Source organism: Tympanuchus pallidicinctus, unplaced genomic scaffold (assembly GCF_026119805.1).
Source record: "Tympanuchus pallidicinctus isolate F22 unplaced genomic scaffold, pur_lepc_1.0 scaffold44, whole genome shotgun sequence".
NCBI classification, from domain to species: Eukaryota; Metazoa; Chordata; class Aves; order Galliformes; family Phasianidae; genus Tympanuchus; species Tympanuchus pallidicinctus.
Window position 1 is genome coordinate 389,455 of NW_026294763.1, and position 16,748 is coordinate 406,202.

The 16,748-nt window shown below is 41.4% G+C and overlaps 1 protein-coding gene and 1 long non-coding RNA gene across 2 annotated transcripts in view; one reads left to right on the forward strand and one right to left on the reverse strand.

Moving 5' to 3' along the window:
* Positions 1–16,748, reverse strand: part of LOC128090180 (cytosolic purine 5'-nucleotidase-like) — a 587,975-nt gene that overhangs the window by 174,790 nt on the left and 396,437 nt on the right. The window lies entirely within an intron of this gene.
* LOC128090200 (uncharacterized) lies at positions 11,336–13,281 on the forward strand. Its single transcript, XR_008210865.1, has 3 exons — positions 11,336–11,390; positions 11,714–11,883; positions 13,005–13,281. It is a non-coding gene; the product is annotated as an uncharacterized LOC128090200 (long non-coding RNA).

Sequence of the window (16,748 nt, forward strand, 5' to 3'; positions counted from 1 at the left end):
AAACATTAAAAATGACAGGGAAGATAACTGCAGAAGGAAATATCTCCCATCCCCATAGCATGATGCAGCCCTGCACTGAGTCTGTACACTACATGGATGCTCTGTAAGTCCTCTGTAAGATGCCCTACAGCATCCCACAGGATTTTCAAGGGAAGCCTAAAAGATGTTTTCAGAGTTGGCCCTGCTCATTGAATTAATTGTTTTTCTGGATACTGAAAATCAATGTATCAGTAGTAGGATTGGGCAATGGAACTTGAACCTGTTGTTTGAAGATGGATTTTGCCATGGCGTATCTCTGTGCCTTTGGTTTGCTTTGCTCTGTCTGAATGCCTACCTGTGCCTATCTGTGAGGAATAACTCTTTCTTCTAGGTGATCCCATTAGTTCCTGCAACTAATTACACCAGGATTTTGTCCATTTTCTGCTTCAATCTCAGTTCATTTCCCTAAAGGTTTTCTACTCAGAGCTCCTTTTGTTGAAGGGTGAGAGAAATCCAACAAATGATAGCAAGGGTTGTTTCTTCAGGCATTCATGTTGCAGAGGCTTTCACTCAACCATTGGTATCAAAAGTCAGTACTGCCCTCCGCTACATTGCATAGCATCTATTTCTAATGCACAGGAGGGGAACAATCTGGCCACACGTCCTTCCTTGCCGTGGTATCAGATGTAGCAATTTGACCATTCTGACATTTAAAGTAATCAGAAATGTAGTACTTCCCCACTCAGTCAATGAGATTGTGTTCTTTGTGTGTCAGAGGACACAGGAATCAATATATTAACATCGCTCTGCAACGTTTTGACATTTGAAGTTGCTCAGTTTATGCTTTCTATTTAAAAATATTAGATTTGATCAGTCAGGTGAGAGATGCAGAAATTAACATTCCTCCCCCAGACTTCATCTCATACCAAGGAAGAAAGGGAAAAATGAGTGTTGCTTATAGCCCTCCACTTGAAACTGTTTGGTGCCTTAAGTCTGCTGCCAAATCAGAGCATTTTATGTCTGTAGGGCTCAAGTGTGAGCAACTTCCCAAGTTGGGATGAACTAGAGAGAGGTTTCTTCATTAGCTGTCTTGCTCTTGGTCCCAGTGGCTGCTTGTGTGACACCCACAGAAAGCAAGGTGTGGTGTCCCAGAGATCTGCTCTAATTAAGTTCATCCATGCCAACTGTACGTTAAGGATGAGCTAAAGGCATTGGCTGGATAGACACTGCAGGATTTTTCCACCAGAGTATTACTTTGAAACCTCCCGTCAGAGCACTCTCTGACTGCAAGGGGAAATGCTGACATATGGGATGTTTCCTTTGATTTCTAAGGCCAAAATATGGATATGGCAGCTCTCGTAGGCACCTGTGTTAAATGAGAAGGAATCGTGATGTCTCAGCATGACTAACATCTTGTGAGCAGCAACAGTATTTTGCTTCTGTTCCTTGGGGGTAGCATGTACATGAGGTTGTGTATGAGAAGAACAATCTGTTCACTGAAGATGCAGAAATATTCCCCATGGCTTTAAAGGCTGCCTTATTTCTGTAATGACCTTTTGCAACACAAGTGTGTGTATGTGAAAGGATAAATAGAATGAAATGAATGCCTCTGTTCTAGTTAACCAAGTGCCTGGAAAAGTCTGTGGGCAATGGGAAGGAATCGGAGTGTTCAGAGCTGTAGGAAAACACTTTGGTGCCAATCTTGCTGCCAGTCAGCAAGACAGAATAAAAAGAGAAAATGAGCCATAAATGCTTTCCTGCATTGTTCTGTGCTCACGTTGCACCTAAAGGCAGGATCTAACTGTCTGTGGAGAGCCTCAAAGCTTTGTCTGGTTTCCAGCATCCTTCCCAGGTGACTCTCTGCTACAATACATCTCCATTGTTAGGCAGGCTGCATTTCTCTCCATTTCATCCCATGACTTCTAGCTAAATTTTCTTTTCTTCTATTGTTTCCTGAATCCTGGCAACGTGGCTAGGTACTGTGCATCATCCTCCTGTGTCTGCTCTTCCTCTGGTGTCAAAACAGGTTTACCTGACCTGTGTGAAATGGTGTTTGTTCTATCATCCTAATTAATTATGCTGACATGGTTGCTGAAGGGGATGCCAAGCACTGTGCCATTAGCATTCAGAAGCATTTTCTCAGGATGAAAAAGGGCAGAGCAGAGAAACAAAAGAAAGCATAAAGATAATGAGGGAGCCTGTGACCTTTCCGAGGTCTCATTCCCAGAGACTCATGCATTATTTCAGTGGCTGTGCAATTATCTTGTGTCATTACTGTACATGTAGTCAAACCCTTCCAGGGAGGTCTTGCAGAACTGAATGGAAAATGACAGTGTTTCAGAGGCTGGGAAGAGGGTTTTTCACTGTACTTTAGCTTTCTAAAAGATAATTTAGAGCCCCCATAATTACTGGGGCAACACCTTGGTCTCGAAGGGCCAGCGGGACCAGATTTTGTCAAGATTGCCAGGCAACCTGTCCGTTTTGTAAATGAGAAAGTACAGACAGGCCAGTGGACTTGTCTGAAATAAAGCTGCCGAGAGAGGGAAGAACAGATTTCAAACAACTTGAAGTATCTTCCTAGCATTCCATCTCTCCGGTAATGGCATTTGTAGTCTCTCTGCCAGAAAATCCTATCTCTGAAGAGTTGTGCGTGGTTATTGGCTCTGCTAACTCTAGTTATAACCCTGTGCTTGCTCCCACTGAGGCTGTTTTGCAGATGACACAATTTGCCCTGAGGACTTTGTTGTGCAGATATTAGTGTATGTGCAACAGCTCGGTGCAAGGAAGTGGAAGCAATCCAGTAGCTCTGTATGCAATATTTATTGTTGTATGCTCTAAGACAAAATCATTTGCATACAAGATGCAACGAGGGCCATAAAATAGCACGCATCATTGTTGAAGAAGTTAAAATACCAAATGATTTATGACTGTTATTTTCCTTGATTAAAGGAGATGACGTCGGTTCCGGAGGGTGCTGCTGTTCAACAGCCTTCCTTCCTCAAACTTAATGAAACAATATCAATTTTGCAAAGTGAGAACAGGCATCCTTATGAAACTCTGCCAGACTTGCAGGATTCTGACTTGAGAATTTTGAAAATTACTGTTGAAGAGCAAAAAAATCCTCATTTTTTAACATATTATCCACCTGTAATAGGCAATGTGCTAGACTGCTGTCATATTTGGGAAGAGAATGGAACAAAATTTCTGCTCCCACATAAGGCCCAACTTCATGCTAGATTTGGGATGAATTCATGTCAGTGCTCTGCTTTCTCAGTATTCCTTTTGATTTGACATGTCTGGAAGGTGAGCATTGGCTGCTCAGAAGGTGATCAAATGAACCTCCGCTTTGATTAAGACAGGATTTTACATGCACCAGTGTGCCCTGCATTGAGATTTGGGGATAAAAATATAAAACAAGTGCAGAGTACTTTTTGATGAAAACGAGCCCAAGAAAATTAATCCATGGGGAATACAGTTTCCTCAAAGCAGAGTAGTATCAAACCCAGTCAGATACAACACATCAATACTCGGATATTTGTGATTGCAGCATTCTTGGTTTGAAAGGAATTTCAGGTTTCTGAGTGTCGAAAGGGAGATGGTGACTGCAGGAGCACCAGCAGCATCTAGTCACACCAGCCCAATGCCAACCGAGTGGAAGACATCAGGTTGGGAAGGATACAGAATTGAGGGGCTGACCTCAAATTTCAGATACTCAACTGCTATTTGCTATTGAATTTTAATTCGTGTCTATTTCTAGCACCTCTCTCTCCCTTTCTAGATAATAAAGAAAACTTGGCTATGAGTTTTACACAGCGATTGAGTTTGTTCTGTGGTTACCTTTTGTAACTGGTGCTGTAGTTACCACAGCAACAGTAAAATGGCTTAGTTGTAATATGAAAACTTTCCTTACAGAAGCAAATCTGATAAGATGTCATGAACTGTCTTGAAGAAATATGTATGTTCCAATAAAAATCACTGAATGTTTCTCGGGTTACTGTAGCAATACATTAATGATTCTATAGTTAAGATCTTGTCGGTAACTCCCTTATAAATCTGCCATGAAACCAGCCTGAAATGTTGCATTGCCAGCTCTCAAGTTGAGAATGATTAAAAACTGTCTTTCCAAAACAAATTGATTGAGTTGAATGCAAAAATAAGCAGCCCCTGTTACCTCCCCCTGTAGCATACATATACAGAGACGCCTGAGGACTGATGACAAAATGAAGATTTGAGGATGGTGTCTTTGGAATTCATGTCTCAGAAGTAAAGTTTAGGAACGAATGAAGAAGGTTGTTGGTACTCCTGAGGTTTCCAGTGTATTCATCCTTTCAACACTAAGCTGAGCAGAGCAGTGGTGCTGTTATTTCTATTATACAGATGATATGTGGGCACATCACCTGCAGATTTTTCTTTTTATCTCCCAGTAATTGGTTCATGCTGAGAATATGGGGAGTTTATATCCCCTTTAGTCTCCTCGGCCCATCACCTTCACAGAGGAAGCAATACACAATTGCATTTTTATGCCGTTATGGAGGGGGAGGAAGGCTGAGGTTATTCTGCCATGGAGATAGCACTGTTCAGAGCATTTTACCATGCTTAGAGTTTTTCTGCCACCTCACTATGTGCTCCCATGTGGTTATCACAGCTCTGTCATGAACACAGGAAATTAATCTATGTATTTCCATCCAAAGATGAGCACTAGGAAAAGAAATTAAATTAAAATCCCTGTTGTGAGAGACACATCTTGGTGTTTTTCAGGAGAGGAGGAGAGATGCCCTGCCTATGAGAAACCTTCATGGATCCATCCCGTTTGCTGCTTGGTGCAGCACCAGCACCATGTTTACACAGATCTGGGAACCATTGCATCACATGCATATCAACCTCTGCTACTCCACATTTACAGCTGGAATTTTCAGCACTGGTGTTTCCACTTGGTAAGGTTGGGACTGATGTTAATGGAGTTCCTAGTTGACAAGTGCAGGCTTTACACCACTGGTGTGCTGATTAGTGGAACTGGTGCACAGCTACAGTAAAATTTAAGTTCAATGGGAGTTGTTCTTTTATTATTTTAATTAATGTTTATTTTTTGGTTGGACTCAATGATCCTTGTTGATCCTTTCCAACTCAGGATATTCTGTGATTCTATGAAATACGCAGTTTTTCATAAGGAAGCCTCTTTTCTTTTAAAAATCAATTCCTATCTGAATTGGTGTGTTTTGACCAAATGAAATAAATAAATGAACTTACCAGAATTTAAAAAAAAAGTTATTTAAATTACTGTGGGCACTTTAGGTGTAGATACTAAATAAACTTTAAACACGTGCCACAGCATGACACACAAGATGACACTAAGGTTTAGAGAGGGCATGCAAACTTTCTCAAACATCTTTTGCCTGCTACAGCATGATTAGAAATGTGTATATATGTGTATATGATACGAAGTTGGGACGATTGGCTGACACGCCTGAAGGCTGTGCTGCCATTCAGCGAGACCTGGACAGGCTGGAGAGCTGGGCAGTAAGAAACCGGATGAGGTTCAACAAAAGCAAGTGTAGAGTCTTACACCTAGGGAGGAACTGCATGCACCAGTACAGGCTGGGGGATGAGCTGCTGGAGGGGAGCTCTGCAGAGAGGGATCTGGGCATCCTGGTGGACGACAGGTTGGCCATGAGCCAGCAGTGTGCCCTCGTGGCCAAAAGGCCAATGGCATCCTGGGGTGCATTAAAAAGAGCGTGGCCAGCAGGTCGAGGAAGGTGATCCTCCCCCTCTGTTCTGCCCTGCTGAGGCCTCATCTGGAGCACTGCATCCTGTTCTGTGCTCCCCAGTACAAAACAGACAGGGACCTCTTGGAAAGAGTCCAGCGGAGGGCCACAAAGATGGTGAGGGGCCTGGAGCATCTCTCCTATGGAGAAAGGCTGAGTGAACTGGGCCTCAAGAAAGCCTTGAGAAAAGACGACTGAGAGGGGATCTAATCCAGGTTTATAAATATCTGAGGTGTGGGGGCCATAGTGGTGAAGCCAGTCTCTTTTCAGTGGTACATGGAGACAGGACAAGGGGAAACGGACATAAGCTGCAGCACAGCAAGTTTTGCACAAATGTGCGCAAGAACTTTACGGTGAGGGTGATGGAGCACTGGAACAGGCTGCCCAGGGGGATTGTGGAGTCTCCTTCTCTGGAGATATTCAAGTCTTGCCTGGATGCCGACCTGTGCGACCTGCTGTAGGGAACCTGCTTTGGCAGGGGGGTTGGACTCGATGATCTCTAGAGGTCCCTTCCAACCCCTACAATTCTGTGATTCTGTGTAGCAGCAAGGCTAGCAATAGGAAGAAATGTTATGCTCTTAAGGCAAAATGGAGCATTGCAGCTGGATCTGGTCGTTGTGTGAGACAAAAATAGCTAGAATGTACCTAGATTATCTGTTACGTAGATGCTTTCTTGTCTTGAAATTCAATTGCTCTCCTGTTCAGGAAAGGAGAACTCTGTGTAATGGACAGATGGGAATAGAATCATGGAATCATTAAGATTGGAAAAACCCTCTAAGATAACCAAATCCAATCCCCGTCCATTCCCACCATGCCCACTGACCATGTCCCTCAGTGCCACATCTCCACAGTTCTGGAACACCTCCCTGAACAGAGACACAACCACCTCCCTGGACATCCTGTTCCAATGCATTACTACTCTTTATGAGAAGGAATTATTCCAAATATCCAATCTCAACCTCCTTTGGTGCAACTTAAGGTCATTACTTCTCATCTCATCACTATTACCTGGGAGCAGAGGCCAACCACAACTCACCAGAACCTCTTTTCAGGGAGTTGTAGAAAGCAATAAGTTCTCCCCTGAGCCTCATCTTCTCCAGACTAAACCATCCCAGTTCCCTCAGCTGCTCCCCATGCAACTTGTGCTCCAGACTCTTCACCAACTTTGTTGCCCTTCTTTGGACATGCATCTCACTTCTGGAAAGATGTGGGAATTACCAGCCTTCAAGCCATTCCCTCATTAATGGCAGATGCAACCCCCTGTGTAATTCAGCATGGCTGAATCCTGGTGCGAGAGCAGGAGGAGCCATCAGGCTATAATCTACTGACAGCTGATGTATGGCAACATGCCCAAAGAGCTGTGCTCAAGGAGAGACCTTGGCTGGTGACAGATGGCAGAATACTGACCACAGCAACTGGAAAAGCCCTGAGGACGCGTGGTGACCCACATGATGTGTTTCTGTGGTCTGAACTGTGAGCAGTGGATAATTCATCAGAATACTTGTACTCCTTGACAGCTACTGTGAGGGCTCTGTCAAGGAGGATACCGGCTTACGGGCACAGAGATGGCATGCATTCATTCAAGGGCACATCAGTTTGGATTTTCTTGTTGTGATATAGAATATGACTGCAGAGATGTAAAATATGTAGCTGCATGAGTTGTATCAGTTTTGCTGTCAAAGTAATCAACTATATTTTTCTGGCTAGATTATAACTGATGAGTATTTATGTAACCTAACTGAATTATCTATAGTCCAGACTTTTAAACTAGTTATTATAATCCAATTTTGTCTGATTACTGGTTAGTGGCCATAATTTAATCTGTAATGCCTTTAAAAAAGCCTTTTTTCCTGTTTTAAAGTGCACAACTCAAGATGAAAATTCAGGGATTTTTTTTTTTTTTTCTGTACTTTTCCTTCAGGCAGAGACTTTTCAAGCAACCTCAGAATAGCTTTTAGTGTAGGGACTTGTTTGAATGCTGAAAATGAAATATGATTTATTTCATTTGGTTGGTGTGAATGGAGTGTACTCCTTCAATGCCAGCTGGCAGAATCACGTTGCTGTGGAAAAGATTGTGTAGAACAGTACCTAATGCGAAGATGAAAACTTCTTTGATTTCTATGACAAGGACATGATTCTGGCATTCAGTTTCATCAAAGAAAATTAGATCAACTAGGTTTTCTAGATTTTTAGAGTCACTTTTATAAATCCCCGGTTTTACGGCTGGGAGGTTCATTTTTGTTCCTATGCAGTCTGCTCTAGTGGCTGGACTTTAGTACCATGGGCTTGACAGTAAAATTGGATTTCAAGACATGCTGCTGTCAAAACGCCCTCTTTCTTTGACAAACTTGTGTGATGCAATCACTAAAAGAAATTTTCAGTCAGCCAGAAGCTGATATCTATAGTTATCATAGTGCAGATCTGGGGTTAACATGGAGATGGTTCATTAGGACATCAGAGCATCACAAACAAACAACAAAAGGAAAGATGGAAGAAATAAGCTATATCCCTTAAAACCAGTGAGTGACTGCCGCAGTTCCCAGGTACAAAGGATGTTAAAGTAGAGCTATGGACACAGGCAGCAGGTTGTTGCAGGAGGACTAGAGCTTGAGATCTGAGGTTGTACTAATGATCCTTGTCATGCTGTGTTACGTCAAGCACCAAGCACAGCCAGGCAGGTGCCACCAAGCAGAATTACCAATTCTCTGAAACACCATGCAAGTGAGTCCCAGTGAGTATTGCCAGTCCAGGATCTTTCCCTCCTCCCTCTCACCTTCCAGTGTGAACACAGTTTCAGTGTCAATGAAATTAAGTGCACTGGCAGGCAGACAGAAATGCAGCAAATGTCAGCTAACAGCATTAGGCAATGGTAACACCGGCTTCAGGTTGCATTTGTAGTGCTGTCTCGAGGAAGGTGCTTCATCGTCGTTGTACACAGATGTCTTAAATCCCGCTTCCACAAATGCTGCCATCCTTAGGAATTGGATTAGAGCTGTTTTGTGGCAACTTGTCAACTCTGTGGTGCATCCCTTAAATAAACGAAAGTCACGTTCACGTTTGCTTGAGGCTACAGAGAATTCTGATGAAAGTCTGTCTTTGAAAACAGGTGGGCAAGAGCTTTATTAGTCCTGTGGCACGGCAAATTCTCTCACACACTCACACTTTTATATATAACACCTTAATAACTCTTCTCCCTTGATTTGGGGTCACTTTGCTCTGTGTTACAGTGCTGATAGCCAGGCATGGTACATTAAAGATATTGCATGGACACTTTGTGTGTCCTTTGCTATCTTTCATCTCCTTGCTGATTAATTAAGGCATCTCTCAGTGGTGTACATGCTAAAACCAACAACTTGCTATACTTTGCTTGACCCTGTTAGCATTTCCTAATTAGAAAGTGTGATCACAAATTGCTGCCAACCTCAAACCCAAGTGTTTGATAAAATATTGATTTCCCTTATAATTCACTTGAGGGGTGTCATCCATCATTGCTTTGGCTTCAATAGCCTCATTCCCCATCTTCTTGCCTGGGATAATGCACCTCCAGTAAGGTGTGTCAGGGTCTCTGTCAGCAGCATCAGTGGGTAGAACAAGGTTTTCTCACCATTTCTTAAACATAAGGCTGATTCGGGGAAAGAAAAGTTTGGGAAATGTTTCTGAAGCAGGGAGTGAACAGTCTGCTCTGAATGCAGCCTCTTCTGCACTTTGGTAGAAAATGCCAATTTCACTTGCTTTAACTTTCTACAGTAAGATGAGGGATGATAGTGCATCCTCTGGAGTACCACTGCAAGACCGGAATTCCTTCTGTTTTCTGTCTCCTGTCTCCTGCAGTCTCTGGTTCATTTTATGGTCTCAGTAGGCAACGCAAGGAACCAGATAAGTGTTGTCATTGTCATTTTACACACAGAGGTGTACAGAAGTGGGTTAAAAGACATCTAGGCTTACACAGGGCAACTGCTTCAACCTGGCTGTCATATTTCTATGTCTTCCTGATATCTCTAAAGCAAAAGGACAAAAAGAAAGAAATGAGTTCTGGATATAGTTTTGTCTTGCTGGGATACTTGAAAATGCAGGAAGATGTAGACTGAAGTACAGCAAACTCTCATGCAAAAGAAACCAAACAGTGTTCTCACTGAGTAGGATTCACATGAACGTTTCTTACATCTTTAATCAATCCTGGGATGTCTCCTTTTGTAGCAATGATGTCTAAGGTTGTATGGGAACTGCTGAGTCACGTCCTGAACCTCTGATTGATCACCTGAGGCAAGCAATGAGTCAGCCCTGGGAGCACAGGTGAAGGCAATTCAGCTGTGCTACCGGAAGGGCTGGAGCCTGGCTGCACCTCTCCTAGACCTATTGAAGAGCTGACTAGTAGTTGAGGAAGGATCTCTTTCTGGAGACCCCTCCTTTGGAGTTTTTCAGTGAGCCCAGGACAAGGATAAGCACTCTATCTGTTCTTTTTTTGGTGTAATAACTTGTTTAGCCAAGCTCTCGTGTATATTTTGTAGTTATATCATCTGTGTATTCCTTGATTGTAAAAGGTAGAGTAGATGAAAGCATTAACCAATCTGTATTGGTCTGTTTTATAATGGGCAGTATCTGCCATAGCTCAGAATTTCTTCTAAAAAAGAAAAAAAAAAAAGCAGAAAAAACTTTGTGTTTTTAATTTCCTTTGTTTACTTTACTTTTGAACTATCAGTTTATAACATTTACTTTTTCATCAAGCACAGTTTTTCTTGCAGCTCTATTCTTGAGATGCCTCCATATTGCAATGCAGAAGCAGTTTAGGCTATGCAAAATGAAAATTCAAGTGTTTAATTATTTCAGCAAAGCATGCTAATTATAGATATTTGTGGCCTTTCCATTGGGCAGCAAAATTTATTAAGAGCACTTGCATCTTAAAGAAACTCCGTTTTTTTTTCTGTTCGATCTTGGAGGACATTTGCAAGCAGAAATGTAGATAGCAACCCAGTGCATTGCAGTGTAAATATTTTGAGGTAAATAGCCTGTTTTCGTAAATGCCATCAAAGTGTTTGTTGCATCAACAAATCCTCAAGAGTTTTCATTTTTCATATATATTTTAATACATATAAAACAAGCATAAATTTGCAGTTAGAGAGGCACTCCCACAGCACCAGGGCTCCTCTGCTCTGTAATTGTCTCCCTCTCTAAATGACGAGTATGAAATCTGTAGCTCTCTCCTAAATTATAGCTTGCAGATTATACCATACATTTGCTCACGTATCTGTAATTCTTCTTATTATTTCCAAAGGAAAAAAAAAGTCTTTTTCCTTCATCTTCACAATTTCTGCGTGTGTCAAAAACAGTGTGTTCCTTTTCCCTGCTGTACAGCAATATCATACACAGCGAAATATCTTTAGAGCAAAAGATAGAAAGAAGGGAAAGAGAATTAGCAGTTATAAACTGATTTGAAGCATTAGTGATTAGCAGCTTAATTATGAGCAAGGCCTCTTGAAAAAGAAACAGCAAAATGTAACCTGTCATAACGGGTTGACAACCTGCACAATGAAGCTGCAGATTAGGCCAGGAGACAAAAACTGAAAATGAGCACTTGATTAGTTTAGATTGTGATGTCAGAGGTGTAACTGTCCTGGCTGTTCTTTAGCCAGATGATTTTCATTTCTACAGGTAACTCCATCCCTTTCCCATCAAACAGCTGTCTTAGCATTCATTTTGATTCAAACTGTGACAGTGTTGGATTCCTTGATGCTCAGGATGCAACACGCAGGTGATATAGATGTTACCGTGTCCATCCGTCACTCTCCTTCACAGGGATGGGGACATGACAAATGGAATCTCCCCACAGTTGTTTATTGTTCATCTCCCTGTTTTCTGCCACTCTTGATTCATGCTCATTTTGATTTCTATTTTGTGCCCCTGTGAGTAATTGCTTCTCCAGGCAGTTTTCTTTCTAAGCCAAGTGACCAAAATCTTAATTTTCATATTTGCAGTTTCCTGGATCCCTTTCACTTCCTTCCTCTTAGAAGTATTTGCACATTCCTCAGGATAAAAACTTTGGTAGGAGTGATTGGAGAGTGCTCTGATGCTTTGAAAAGGACATGTGGACAGAATCTGGAACACTTTGGTTGTGTTTCTCATGACATCAAGAAGGCCATGTAATGTGAGTATCCACTCAGCTGTGTTTTTAAATTATGCTTTAAATTGCTTTTCTCCTACCATCTCTTTCCCTTCCTTACAAAGGCTTTTTGTTTGACCTTGACTGCTCAGAAGGATGAGATCTGAACAAATCTGATCACTACCTGCCTCAGGGGCTCCTAGCAAACCCCACAGCTCTTGCAGTCATTACACCATGACAAGATGCAAACTTGTTCTGCCCTGGTGAAGTGGGAAGCATGAATGCCTACAAAGACAGAACTCAGATGAGGCACAGGAGAGCACTTACCATGTGTTTCCCACAGGTTGCTTGGACAGTAATGGTGTTTGCTATTAAAATAAGCAGTCTGGAATGGAGTTATTACTGTCCAAATATAGATAAGGAGATAATTGCAGGCTCTCTTCTGTTTAGGAACGGGGCATAGTTAAAATAGCTTTGGATGTGGAAACTGAGAAGAAATTAGGAATAGCGTCCTAAGCATAAATAGGGTCCAGGAGAAAAGATGACTATGCTACAAAGTTTTGCGTTGAGTTTCTGCCTTTGATAGAGGTCCAAAGAAACAAAGAATGTTCCAAGATGGTCTTAATGGGTCCCTTCCAACGAGTCCAACCCCTGGCTCCACACAGGACCACTCAAGCTTGGAGCCATTGCTTCTGCTCCTCACATCTCATTGCTTCCTGTAAAACCAAGATCTATTTTACTTGAAGAACAAACTGCAAATCTAGTAATTTTTAAGTGTCAAAGCCAGATTTTCTTTTCTTTCTCTTTTTTTTTTTTTTTTTTTTTTTTTTTTTTTTTCCTCAAACAGTTCTCACTTACAGTGGTTGCATTTGTTTGGTAGATCATCTTCCCTCTCCCTTTAACAACCTGCATACAAACTTTTTCTTTTGCTTTGAATTAAACAAAACAGATTTGGAAATCCTCATAGCAGGAAAGGATAAATAAACATAAATGTGAGATTAGCTGTGCAAGTCTGATTGAATTCCATCATCTTGTAACACACCATGCCCTGTATGTAAGATTGATGCATGTTTGAGCAACAAGAACACAACTACACCTGCCTTTTATGAGCCATCAACAGCTGACTTTGTCCAGGTGATCCTCATGACTTCTTTTTTTCTCATCAGGGTCTAATTTCAGCCAAGCAGCACCTAGCAGCTCCACCATAGATCAAGATACTCTGCTGTTCCCTATATTTCATGGTGTCAGGACGATGACAGCCACAGTCCACAGAGCTGTCACTGGAGCTGCTGCCATCAGCCTGCGTTCTGCAAGGTTGTGCTCTGCCTTAAATTAATATTACGTTCTGGTGGTGCCCAGCACTCAGAATTTTCCTATTATCTAAGTGATCTCTGCATGGTTTTTTTTACCTCATCCATCATGCTGTCACTGCACCGCTTGCACTTCTGCCATTAAACCGTATTTGCTTTACTCTGTGTTTTATTTGTTTGTTTTAAACGTGGAATTTCTTTTGTCACATTCTCTTCCTCTCTTCCTCTCTTTCGTTGCTTCTTCAGATCTTAAGGGTTTATTGAGATCCACAGATTCAAAAAAAAATTGATCCCCATAGGTTAGAATCATAGAATAGAATCACTGAATCCTTAGAGTTGGAAAGGACCTCTGAAAACCGTCTAGTCCAACTCCCCTGCAATGAACATTGGCATCCACAACTCAATCAGGTTGCCCAGAGCCTGGTCCAGTCTGCCCTTGAAAGTCTTCAAGGGTGGAGCAACCATCACATCTCTGAGCCTGTTCCAGCGCCTCACCACTCTCACTGTGAAAGACTTTTTCCTTATATCCAACCTAAATCTACCCTTTTTAAGCTTGTAATCATTTACACTTGTTCTATCAACACAGTCCTTGCAAAGTGTCTGTCTCCTTCCTTCCTGTAGCTTCCTTTTAGATATTGAAAGGTGCTACCAGATCACCTTGGAGACTTCTCATCTCCAGGCTACACAGTCTCAGCTCTCTCAGCTTGTCGTCATAGGAGAGGTGTCCCATCCCTTGGATCTTGGAGAACAGATTCATGAAGTCTGTCTATATTTTTTCAAATTGATTTTGATTTTTTCTGAGTCAAATTTTGGTTCTCAAAAGACCAAAACATCCTTTCACCACTCTGAAATCTTATAACCTCTCATATAGCCTCCATGTGAACACCTCTAAACTTGTTTAAAAATAAATCCAAACAAACTGAAGAGACACTATTTACGCTCTGGATAGTGATATCGTGTTCCCTGGCCTTCCAAAAGCTTCTGAATTATTAAGGATTTTGTAATAGAGGTATCAGTGTGGATGCATCTTTATGTTTCCTCCCTGCGGCAGCACTTGCTCAGGCCTCAGCTCTGCAAACATTTGTAGATCATCTTTATCTAAGGGTTGGCTGAATTGCTCGATGCAAAATGTGCATGCAAGAGCCTTAAAGGATGGACATTGGGAGGTTGGTGGCAATGCTTTGCCACTTCCAGTCCCTCAAACCATGAGGTTATATGCTATCATTAAGAAAATGATGGAGTGATGCCCCTGGATGTATGTATTTCTCCACCAGCCTCCACCTTGTATTAAGCTTATTTAACAAATACATTATTGCTGGTGTCTGCAATACTTCATTTGGAACTTTACAGTGCCTGAGGTATAGCAATAGCTGTGTTGATTAATCTAATTAGTCTTAGAGGTTCAGATTCAATTTTGCTGTGTGTTTCAGAGTTGAAAAGTATTTTTCTGGCTAATACTTGACTTTTTCACATGATCTAAGGAACTGCCTGTCTGCTGAGACTTCCTCTAGCAGAACAAGCCATAGAATTAGAGAATTGTAGAGATTAGAAGGGACCTGTGGTGATCATCAAATCCAACCCTCTGCTAAAGCAGGCTCCCTGCAGTAGGTTTGTCCAGTTATGTGCACTATAATCAGTATGGCTTTACTTAGCTGCTTGGTCACCATGCCAATGAGTGTTCATATACACAGCTCTTTTTTTTTTTTGGTGGAGTTTTCAGGAGTTTTTGGTCTGCCTGCTTGGTCTGATGGCGTTGGGAGTCTTGGTTTGTACAGGGCTCCAGGAGGTGAGACTTTCAAGCCATATATATTGTTATGTAGAAACATGCACAGGGCAGACATTGCTGCATGGAGGAAAGGGAGCTTGGGTGCTGGTTGGTACCTGGCTGAGCATGAGCCAGCAGTGTGGCCCAGGTGGCCAAGAGGGCCAATGGAATCATGGCTTGTATCATCAACAGTGCAACCAGCAGGAGCAGGGGCCAGTATGTTTTTTTCTTTGTGTGAACTTCACTCAAGAAATAGTGAAAATGTAAGAAAAAAAAACAAACAAAGTAGAGCTACCACCAACAGCAAGGCTGGGCTTATGGGGGAAAAGAATAATCTGTCTTGCAACGTTATTATTGCTATTGATCACATTTATGAAGATGACATAAAGTTGCAAACAGTTTTAATACAGGAAAAAAGGCAGTTGGAGCCATGCAAAAGTCTGTCTTGCATGTGACAACTTCATTACTGCAAAGGACTCATATTGCAGTGGGGAAATATAGTGCCTGTAAGTTACTTTGAAATAAAACATAGTAGCCAGCGTGTTACTGTATGCAATTTATTTTTTATGAACTCAATAATTATAATTAGTGGTTGGTGAAATGTACAGACAAAAGGGAATAAAGGGATATGTCTGAATTGCTCCTTCTTGTTTCATCCCTTACAATCAGTTTGAACATCTGTTAGCACTTGAGTTAGTAGGGATGGCACCAGCGAATGATGACGAAATGTTATCTCATGTCTTTAGAGCCTTCTGGATTAACATAAAATTTACATAAATTTACATAAGTTTTCAGCGTGGGTCCAGTTGACAAGTTGGAAGGTGAAAATTCTTTGTTTTTTTTTTTTTTTTTATGGGTGCTTTCTAAAACATACAGTATTCAGGATGTCTCCAATTCAGCATTTCTACATGTTTGAGAAGTGTTAGTACTTTGGATGGTAAAAATGACCAATAATATGGAAATTATATTTTGTATATATACATATACATATACCTGTATGAGACAGCCTACTTTGCCATTAAGGAAACTGAATGATGTATTTTTGTCCTTTTATTCCCTTGAACCTTCATCCAGGGCATTTAAAGAATTAATGTGTAGAATAGGAATGGTCCAAGAAAGGGAGATCCTGGACATGGGCTCAGCTCCTGTCCCTGGCTTTACTTGGCTAAGACATAAAATCCAGACTGCATCCCTCTCTGCTTCCTTCTGCAGGAGGAGGATGTGATTATAAAACCATTGATGGTTTTGAGGTCCTTCACTGTTAAATGTAGGCATTCCCTATAATTTTCAAAACCCGCTTTGCAGAACAAGACTTAGAGAGCCATGAAATTTATTATTCACTTGAATACTGTGTGCATTCCAACTGAACATTGTTTCCTACTGCTCGCTATCAGAGGGAACATTCTGTTGCAACTACTCCATAATCGTTCTACTAATGTACAGTTTATTAAACTCCTGCTGTTTTCTTGACTGGTTTATCTTCTAAAAATAGTCTGATTAATAAAACGGATGTCAGATGTAGCTATTTTTGCATATTTTTTCCATAGAATTAGACCACACTGAACAGTAATCTGATTTTTTTTCTTTTGATGTTAAGCAGTATCAATCAACTGATGAGATACCAGAAATAAGAATTCAATGCAGATTGGCAGTGATTAGAATTCAGGTGTTAACAGCCCTTTTGTGAGATGACGATTGATAACAAATTACAATCAAAGAGACAAAGGCCCTTTTCTCAGGTTTTCATCTTATAAAATCTGAAAGCAAACATGCTTGGGAAGCTCTCAATGACATCCCATCTGAGTAAATGCGTGCTATGCGTTTGACACTCCCTT